Here is an 8,708-nt window from a genome sequence, read left to right as displayed (position 1 = left end):
CCCCAAGTTCAGGGCAAATAAAAGTATTTTTATTGATTTGAAATCTCATTAAGCAACATTTGCATGTTAGTCATGTCTTGTTTGCACTGCAGCAGAATTACACTCAGTCACACTTGATGGAGAATATGGAAAATGGTCTTTGACAAACCTCATACTTGTTATCACATTGTGGGTGTGTCTATACATGCATTAGATCTGGGAGCAGTTTACTCACAAAATAAACTATGCATGAGTAAATGCTCCAAGGCAGGCATCCACACGTGCAGGGAAGGAGAAGCAGATTTGCTGCCAATAGCAGCAAGCTGCTCCTGCTTCCTGGGTCCCTGCAATGGAGTGCCTGTTCCCTGTTCAGCTCTATGAGAATGGAGCTAGGTGGGGAAACAAGCTTCCAGCTCATGATCTTTGAGTGGGGGCTTGGAGCTCCCTGCTGCCAGGACAGGGGAACATATCACTTGTCTGGGTTCTGGTTGTGGAGCCTGCCTTGGCAGCAGGCAGCTCTCAGGGGCAGGGAGCAATCTGCCATCCCCTGGTGGCCAGCTGACTGGGAACAGATTTGCTTTCAGTCAGGCGTCTACATGAGCACTACTGCACAGTAAGTAATTGCAAGCAAATGTCCTACTTCATTTGCAGGTAGCAAATTTACTCATGATTAATGAGATTATTGCATAGTAAGCATGTGCACATATAGCATAGTTTACATCTCGTGTAGATGTACCCACTAAGTCTTTATAGGTGCTCATATTCTAGAAGGGTATAGAGCTAATATCTTCTCTGTTTTACATTGAACATGAAAAACACAATAAACAAAGCAGGTAGATAGAATTTGGTATGAAATATACAGTGGGAAATCTCTACTACTAATGTTCTGCTTTGTAAGACATTAATTACTGCTCTTCTCAGTAAGTTCCCATTGTTCCTGTTTAGGTAACAAATGTTGCAAGAAGTTAGTATTTAGAAATATAGAGCAATAAGACCTTGTGTAATACGTGATGTATATATAAAAGAGAAAACCCAGTTCACTCTCCCTTTCAGCATACACTCTCTGCCACTGTTTGACACAGGATACTGGGCAAGATGAACTTACGGTCTGGCCCAGTAAACGGCAGTTCTTACATTCTTATATTATTGGATATCTCTGGTAGTTTTAACAAGTACTGTAAAGCCACAGGAGAAAAGAGTTTAAGGCAGTGAACATTTTATGTATAAAAGATGTTACAAGTCAAGGGCTGAATCCCTCCCGTCCTAGGCCTTATGCATATATAATTAGGGAAGGAGGGTGAGAGTAGGGAAATCCACATTTAATGGAAACATTTTAATGGCAAGCTGATTTAGAAGTCATATCTGCTGTTTGAAGCTGGTATAATTCTTTGATGGTAATTATAAATTCCAAAGGATTTATGGGTATGTGGCTTCTTCTGAAGCCTGAAGATATAGGCCATGTTAACCCTACTTCCATCTAATTTGACTACTTAAATGACTATCTTTCCCCCCAAAGGTTATTTTTATAAATTTCATGTCTTTCTGAGGTTGAGCTAATTTTGATCTGGTTAGGATTTCTTTAACAACCAAATAAAATACAATTTTAATTGACCATGTTTTTTGTAACAATGTATTTCAAACCATTTTATTGCAATAAAATATGTTAACTGAGAGAGACTAAATTGAAAAAAGAGAAACTTTCTGAAATGAACATTTATATTTATTAGAATAATTATTTCTGCATTTTTCCAAGCCACTTTTAAAGCAATCAGCCTCTTTAGGTTTTTGAGCTTATTGTAGAATAAAAATAGCTCTCGCCCCCAAAAAAATCTCTGGACCAGACCTCAGAGGCATCATTGTGCAGTGACAAAAGCTTTTATTGGTAATTGTAAAAGCAGGACAGTCTCCAGCAGAGAGTTGCTTGGTTGCTGACTGATGCCTTGACAGATAACAGACAATCAATGCAGCACTCCAAAAATTCAGAGAGAAAAAACAAAAAAGACATTTAATTTACAAACAACAACTAGGCATCCATTTAGCTATAGCTATTATGCTCTGAAAACTGCTCTGTGCCTTATAGACACACAGTGACTGTACTAAGAAATAGGGGAAGAATTTGGTTTTGTATGTGTGGGTAAATAACGAAGAAATGTCTATGACACTCATTAAAATCCCTGAACCTTTCTTATCTGTGGTCAAGCTGTCTAGTGTCTTGTGCATCAAACCTCACTGTTAAGCATGTAGGTGTATTGTGTCAAGCCTAAGATTAAACATTATTAAAAAGGTTTTTCTATCATTCTGTTTGTTAACGTATTATTTCCTGGGGTTTGATCGACTTTCCACATTTAAAAGGGAGGAAATTAAAATGTAAGAGATACTGATGGGAATTAACAGAGAATAAGGAGCCATTCAATAACATGAGAGGTGACAGAAGGAAGATCCATTATCACTGGTATTGGATCAGGTTCTTTCTAAAATGTAGCCTAATAGCTCGACAGCAATAAGGAATGCAACACTAGCCTGTGTCTTAAGCAATCGAAGTATTTGGTACTTGTTTTGGGGAGGATGTGCATAAATGTAAGATTAAGCCTTTCCCTCAATAACTCCTCTCCCCCTAAAAACAACATCATGTCCCCTGTGCTAAGAGGGAGATCTTAATTTTGCATATATATGCATATAGTCACTGTTCCTTTGTCCTCTGTTTAGGAAATTCTTATGGTTACTACTTTTATTATTGTAGGGTGCTTGTACATGTGTGGGACGCCTGCTCTGACATGTTCTACTTAGAACATTATTAAATAGATTGTGTCTCAACAGTGTACCTCACTGTCATGTATATTCAGCATCCCCCCATTTCAAAATGGCAGTGGAGGCTCTTTAACTAAAGCTCATCACCTTCATGAGATGCTGTGGGCATTTTAATTATAGCGGCTCGGGAGAGGGGATGGTCTTTGAGTCACATTTACAACTATTAGACAAGAGTTGAAACAAAAGGAGGATGCAAGCAGATGTAGGAACTATCCAGCTGCATTGTCAAGGTAAGTTTCATAGCTGTCATGGAAATGGAGATTTTTAGGGAACAGTTTGAAGTAGAATAATGAAATGAGGTAGGAAATGTTTATGAAGGGCTTCTCCCAGGGGTAAGGGGCAGAGTAGAGCATGAAGGTGCCCACTTCAAAATGCAATGAACAGGAAATGGAGGTAGTCATTAGGGCTATATGAAATTTTACCTGGCATTTTGTTTTGAAGCTGTTTCGATGTGTTTTGAGCTCGAAACAGTGAAATTGAAATGAAACAAAAGCCTTCAAAACGAAACAAGGGAACTCGAAACATTTTGAAAGTTTCAAAACATTTTGAGTTTCAAAGCCAGGCTTACTGGCTTCAGCACCAGTCCCAGCTAGCAGCACACACCTCCTGTCATCCAGCAGGCAGATCAGAGGCCTGCTGGCACTCCCGGGGAGGGCTGCGGGGGCTATGCTGGAGTCCTCCCAGGGTGCCTGCCTTTGATCTGCCTGCCAGAAGCTGGATGCTGCTGTCTGCGGCCAGCGGCAGCACTGATCTGCCTGGTGCTGTGTGCGGGCTATGCCCAGTGCCGGTCTGCCTGCCAGATGACAGATTGGGGACCTGCATCCCCGGGAGGACTCTGGCACAGCTCCTGCAGCCCTCCCTGGGGTGCAGGTGAGCCCCTGATCTGCCTGCTTGCTGCATTTTGTTTCCCCATAATAACCTCTGGGCAAAACATTAAAACAGAAAAACAGTTTCAATGAAACAAAACGGAACAGTGCTTTTGAAATTAAATGAAACTGTTCCATCAAATTGTCAAAAAACAGAAGTAAAATCGGAATGGTGCTGTTTCGCACAGCCCTCGCACTCGTTGTAGGCTAATTGGAAGTATGAGTCAATGTATTCATAGTGGATGAAAGATGATATTTATGACAGGGTATGAAAGATCTTGAAAATTAATACGAGCAACTCACTGGGTGTGATAAAAAGGAGGAGCCACTGGAAATGTACAGGGAAAGATGACATAGTTAAAACAATGGGCAAGAAGAATGTTTTTTGTGATACCATTTTTAAAGGATATGAACAAGGCACAATTATGTAAGAAAAGGATCCTGCAGTAACCAAGACATGAGTTGATGAGAGCTAGTCAGATGGATAAGAAAGACTGTATCTTAGAGATGTTATGTAGTAATGTAGTTGGATGCTCTCTTCATTACATGTGTGGGGCAAAAATCACTTATTATGGTATTCTACATGGGCTGCACTAATGGAACACCTCTGTGGTGACACTTCACTTCATATCTACTTGATGTACTTCTATTGTCCCTATTATGACAGTATCTGAATTCACCACAGTTTAACTCATCCTGACATCAACAACAACAACAACTCAGTAAAGGAAGCACTATAACCCCCTTACTGAGGAAGGGCAATAAAAGAAGAGACAGATTGAACAGCTTGCCCAAAATCACACAGGAAGTCTGTGGTGGAGCAGGGAACTGAATCCACATCTCCTCAGTCATAGTATCATAGTAGCTAGGGTCGGAAGGGACCTAAACAGATCATCAAGTCCGACCCCCTGCCTTGGGCAGGAAAGGAAGCTGGGGTCATACGACCCCAGTCAGGTGTCTATCCAGCCTCCTCTTAAAGACAGCCAAGTAGGAGCAAGCACCACTTCCCTTGGAAGTTGGTTCCACAGTCCTAGCCACCCTAACCATAAAGTAATGCCACCTGATGTCGAGCCTGAACCTGCTCTCTATCAACTTGTGGCTGTTATTCCTAGTTACCCTGGGTGGTGGCCAGGGGAACAGGGCATCTCCTATTCCCTGCCGATTCCCTCTAGTGAATTTGTAGACAGCCACCAGATCCCCCCCTTAGCCTTCTCTTGTGGAGGCTGAATAGGTTCAGGGCCTCTAAAATCTCCTTGTAGGGCCTGCCCTGCTGCCCCCTGATCATGTGAGTGGCCCTCCTCTGGACCCTATCAAATGCTAGCCACATCTTTCTTGAAGCACGGTGCCCAAAACTGGATACATTACTCCAACTGCAGCCTGACCAATGCTGCATGAAGGGGGAGGATCACCTCCCTGCACCTGCTTGTGATGCATCTGTGGATGCATGACAAGGTGTGGTTAGCCTTACTGACCGCTTCCTCATATTGGTGGCTTATGTTCAACCTTGAGTCAACAATAACTCCAAGATCCCTTCCCACCTGTGTGCTGATAAGTAGGGTATTCCCCAGCTTATAGGTATGCTGCTGGTTCCTTCTCCCTAGATGCAGCACCTTGCACTTGTCTGCGTTGAATTCCATCCTATTCTCATCCACCCACCTCTGTAACCTCTCCAGATCTAGTTGGATTCTGTCCCTCTCCTCCAGCATGCCCACCTTGCCCCACATCTTGGTGTCATCAGCAAACTTGGACAATGTGCTTTCCACCCTGTCATCCAAGTTGTTGATAAAGATGTTGAACAGTATGGGTCCAAGGACCAAACCCCAGGGAACCCCACTGGCCACATCCCTCCAGGTCGAAAACGACCCATCCATCACCACTCTGTGTGTGACCGTCCAGCCAATTAGCCACCCATCTGACTGTGTAGGCATCAATGCCGCAGTCACCTAGTTTTTTTTTTTGAGAATGGGGTGAAAGATGGTGTCAAAGGCCTTCCTAAAGTCCAGAAACACAACATCCACCCCTATGTCTTCATCCAAGGACTTTGTGACCTGATCATAAAAGGAAATAAGGTTAGTCTGACAGGATCTTCCCTTAATGAACCCATGTTGGTTCCCCCTGAGCATGATCTCCCCTGCTGGTCCGTCACAGATGTGCTCCTTGATAATTTTCTCAAAGGTCTTCCCCAGGACTGAGGTAAGACTGACAAGCCTATAGTTACCTGGATCCTCCTTTCTCCCTTTCTTGTAAATGGGAACCAACATTTGGCCTTTTTCAAGTCATCTGGCACCTGACCAGAGCTCCATGAGCACTCATATAGCTGTGCCAGCGGCCCTGCAATGACCCCTGCCAATTCTCTGAGCACCCTTGGATGAAGAGCATCTGGGCCTGCTGGTTTGAACACATCCAGCCCCTCCAGAAGTTCCCCAACTAGGTCATCCCTACCCTCGGGTCTGGCAGTGCCTCCCCTGAGTCCTTCCGTACTCCCAGTGGGGGAAGATGTCCCAGTTCCTGCTCAGAAAAATGGAGGCAAAGAATTTGTTAAAGAGATCCAATTTTTCATTTGCAGCAATCACCAGATTGCCAAGTGTGTCCTGTAGGGGCCCTACGCTACTCGGTACCGCCTTCTTGCTCCCTATGTATTTGAAAAAGGACTTTTCGTTATCCTTAATCCTGGGCACCAGCCCCAGTTCCATCTCAGCTTTGGCCTTCCTGACAGCCGCCCTACAGCCTCAAGCAATGGAGGTGTGATCCTCTTTGGTAATAGCCCCTTGCTTCCATTGGATGTATGCCTCCTTTTTAGCCCTCAGGCATTCCTGAATGCCCTTGCTGAGCCATGGGTGCTTTTTAGCACTCTTACCCGCCTTGTTACGCATTGAGACTGACTCCCTTTGGGCTCAGAGGATCGTCTCCTTGAGGAATAACCACCTGTCTTGGACTCCCATCTCCCCAAAACTTTGGGATCCCAATGCCTCTTGTATTAGTCTTCCTAACTTATTGAAGACAGCCCTCCTGAAGTCAAGGACTTCCGTCCTACTGCTAGCCCTTGATGCCCTGTGCTGGATAGTGAATTCTAGCAGGTGATGATCACTACCATCCAGGTGGCTGAGAACTCACAATTCCCTCGCTAGGACATCACCTGTGGCAAGGACCAGGTCTAGCAGGGCATTTCCCCTCATGGGACTATGCACCTGCTGAGTTAGGTGGAGGTCCTGTATCTTGTCTAGGAATCTATGTGAGTGGTCAGACCTAGGTGACTGGTCTGCCCAGTGGATGTCTGGGTAGTTCAGGTCACCCATAACTACCACATCTCTTGACTTGACAGCCTCCATGACCTGTCTTAAAAATTCCCAGTCCAGCTCTTCCCCCTTGTTGGGCAGTCTGTAATAGATACCCACTGTTAAGTCTTTCTCCATGACTCCCTTGTATTCTTACCCAGAGTACCTCAGTCAGCCCCTCTTCTGACACCACCTTGCTCATTGAGGATGTGTATTGATCCTTAATGTACGGCACTACACCCCCTCCTTTTCTCCCTGCTGTGTCCCACCTGTACAGCCTGTAGCCCTTACTGTCTACTGCCCAAACGTGGGTAGAATCCCACCAGGTTTCTGTGAGCCCTACTATGTCTGGATTTATGATAGCTAGCAGGAGGGTGAGCTCCTCCTGCTTATTCCCTATACTTCTAGCATTAGTGTAGAGGCATTTAAGACCTCCTGTGGGTGTTTGTGCCACCCCCTTGTTCCCAAGTCTATCGTGGCCAATGTCACTTGCCTGGGTACTTCCTGTGCTCAACACCTGGCTTGATTGTGAAGTGTCCTCCTGTGCCTCTGTGGCCTCGTCTCCTGGTGAGACTAGTTTAAAGCCCACTGTATGAGGTCAGCCAACCTGGAAGAAAAGACATGTTTATCTTTTGGGGAAACATGAAGCCCATCCCACCTGAGCATGCCCCCTGCACAGAAAAGCGGGTCATTGTCAAAGAACCTGAAGCCCACCTGCTAACACCAGCTCCAAAGCCGCAGGCCTTGTCTGCGTCTACTCACCGGGAGAATAGAGGAGAATACCACCTTGGCATTCCCATGAATGATATGGCCAAGAGCAGCACAGACCACATCATGAAGGACTACAAGGCTCTGGGGGCCGAGCTCATGGTGAAGGGGACGCAGGTGGTATTCTCCTCTATTCTCCTGGTGAGTAGATGTGGTAGTCACCATTAGGCCTGCATCGGTGAGGTCAATCGGTGGCTTTGGAGCTGGTGTTAGCAAGCGGGCTTCAGGTTCTCTTGCCCATGATCTTGGCAGCCTGTTGTGAAGAAGACATCAAAATATTATCTGATATCTTTATGAATCTGAGATCAACTATAACAATGTAATACTGATGGCAGTTGGGGAGCTATGTGTAGCCTGCCCATCTATTGGCCACAGGAAGAAGAGGTGGATAATTCCCCTATATGATCTTTAAGTAACATGAAATGAAGAAAGAACTTGCTCCTGCATTTACTGGATGGGTCCCCACATGTAGGGGTGTGCAGTTTGGGGCACTACAAACCACACACGGGGAATGTAAAACATACATTGCACTGCAGGTTTGCAGCACACTAGCAAAAAAAAAAAAAAAAGCTCTGGGGAAAAAAGGCGGTGCAAAGCATGTATCAGTAGAGGGCACTGGAACAAACAAAGGGCTGGCTGTCCAGAGCAATGCTCTGGCTGGTGGCCAGGCTCCATGCTACCAGATTTACAACCCTGCTGCACCAGGACACCAGGTAACTGCAGGGACCATGCAGGTGCTGGCCCCAGCCTCCCATCCCCAACCTGAGACAATTTATTGTGTGCTAAAGTGTACATGCAGGGGCGTGCAATGGGGCACAATGAACTGGCACAAATTTGTGCTGCTGTTATTTTTGCCTCTACAAGCACACACCTCTGCATGTGGGGACTCACCCACTAAATGCAATAGGAAAGCTGCCATTCACTTGAGTTGGGCTGGATCAGGCACTAACTGGAATTCTGGGATATCTGACAGGAAGAACAGGAGAAGTGAAGCCTGTGGCAGAAAGCCAGC

The sequence above is a fragment of the Gavialis gangeticus genome, unplaced genomic scaffold (genome assembly GCF_001723915.1).
Source record: "Gavialis gangeticus isolate Ggan-Ray unplaced genomic scaffold, GavGan_comp1, whole genome shotgun sequence".
Taxonomy (NCBI): domain Eukaryota; kingdom Metazoa; phylum Chordata; order Crocodylia; family Gavialidae; genus Gavialis; species Gavialis gangeticus.
Note: the sequence above shows the minus strand (reverse complement) of the source record.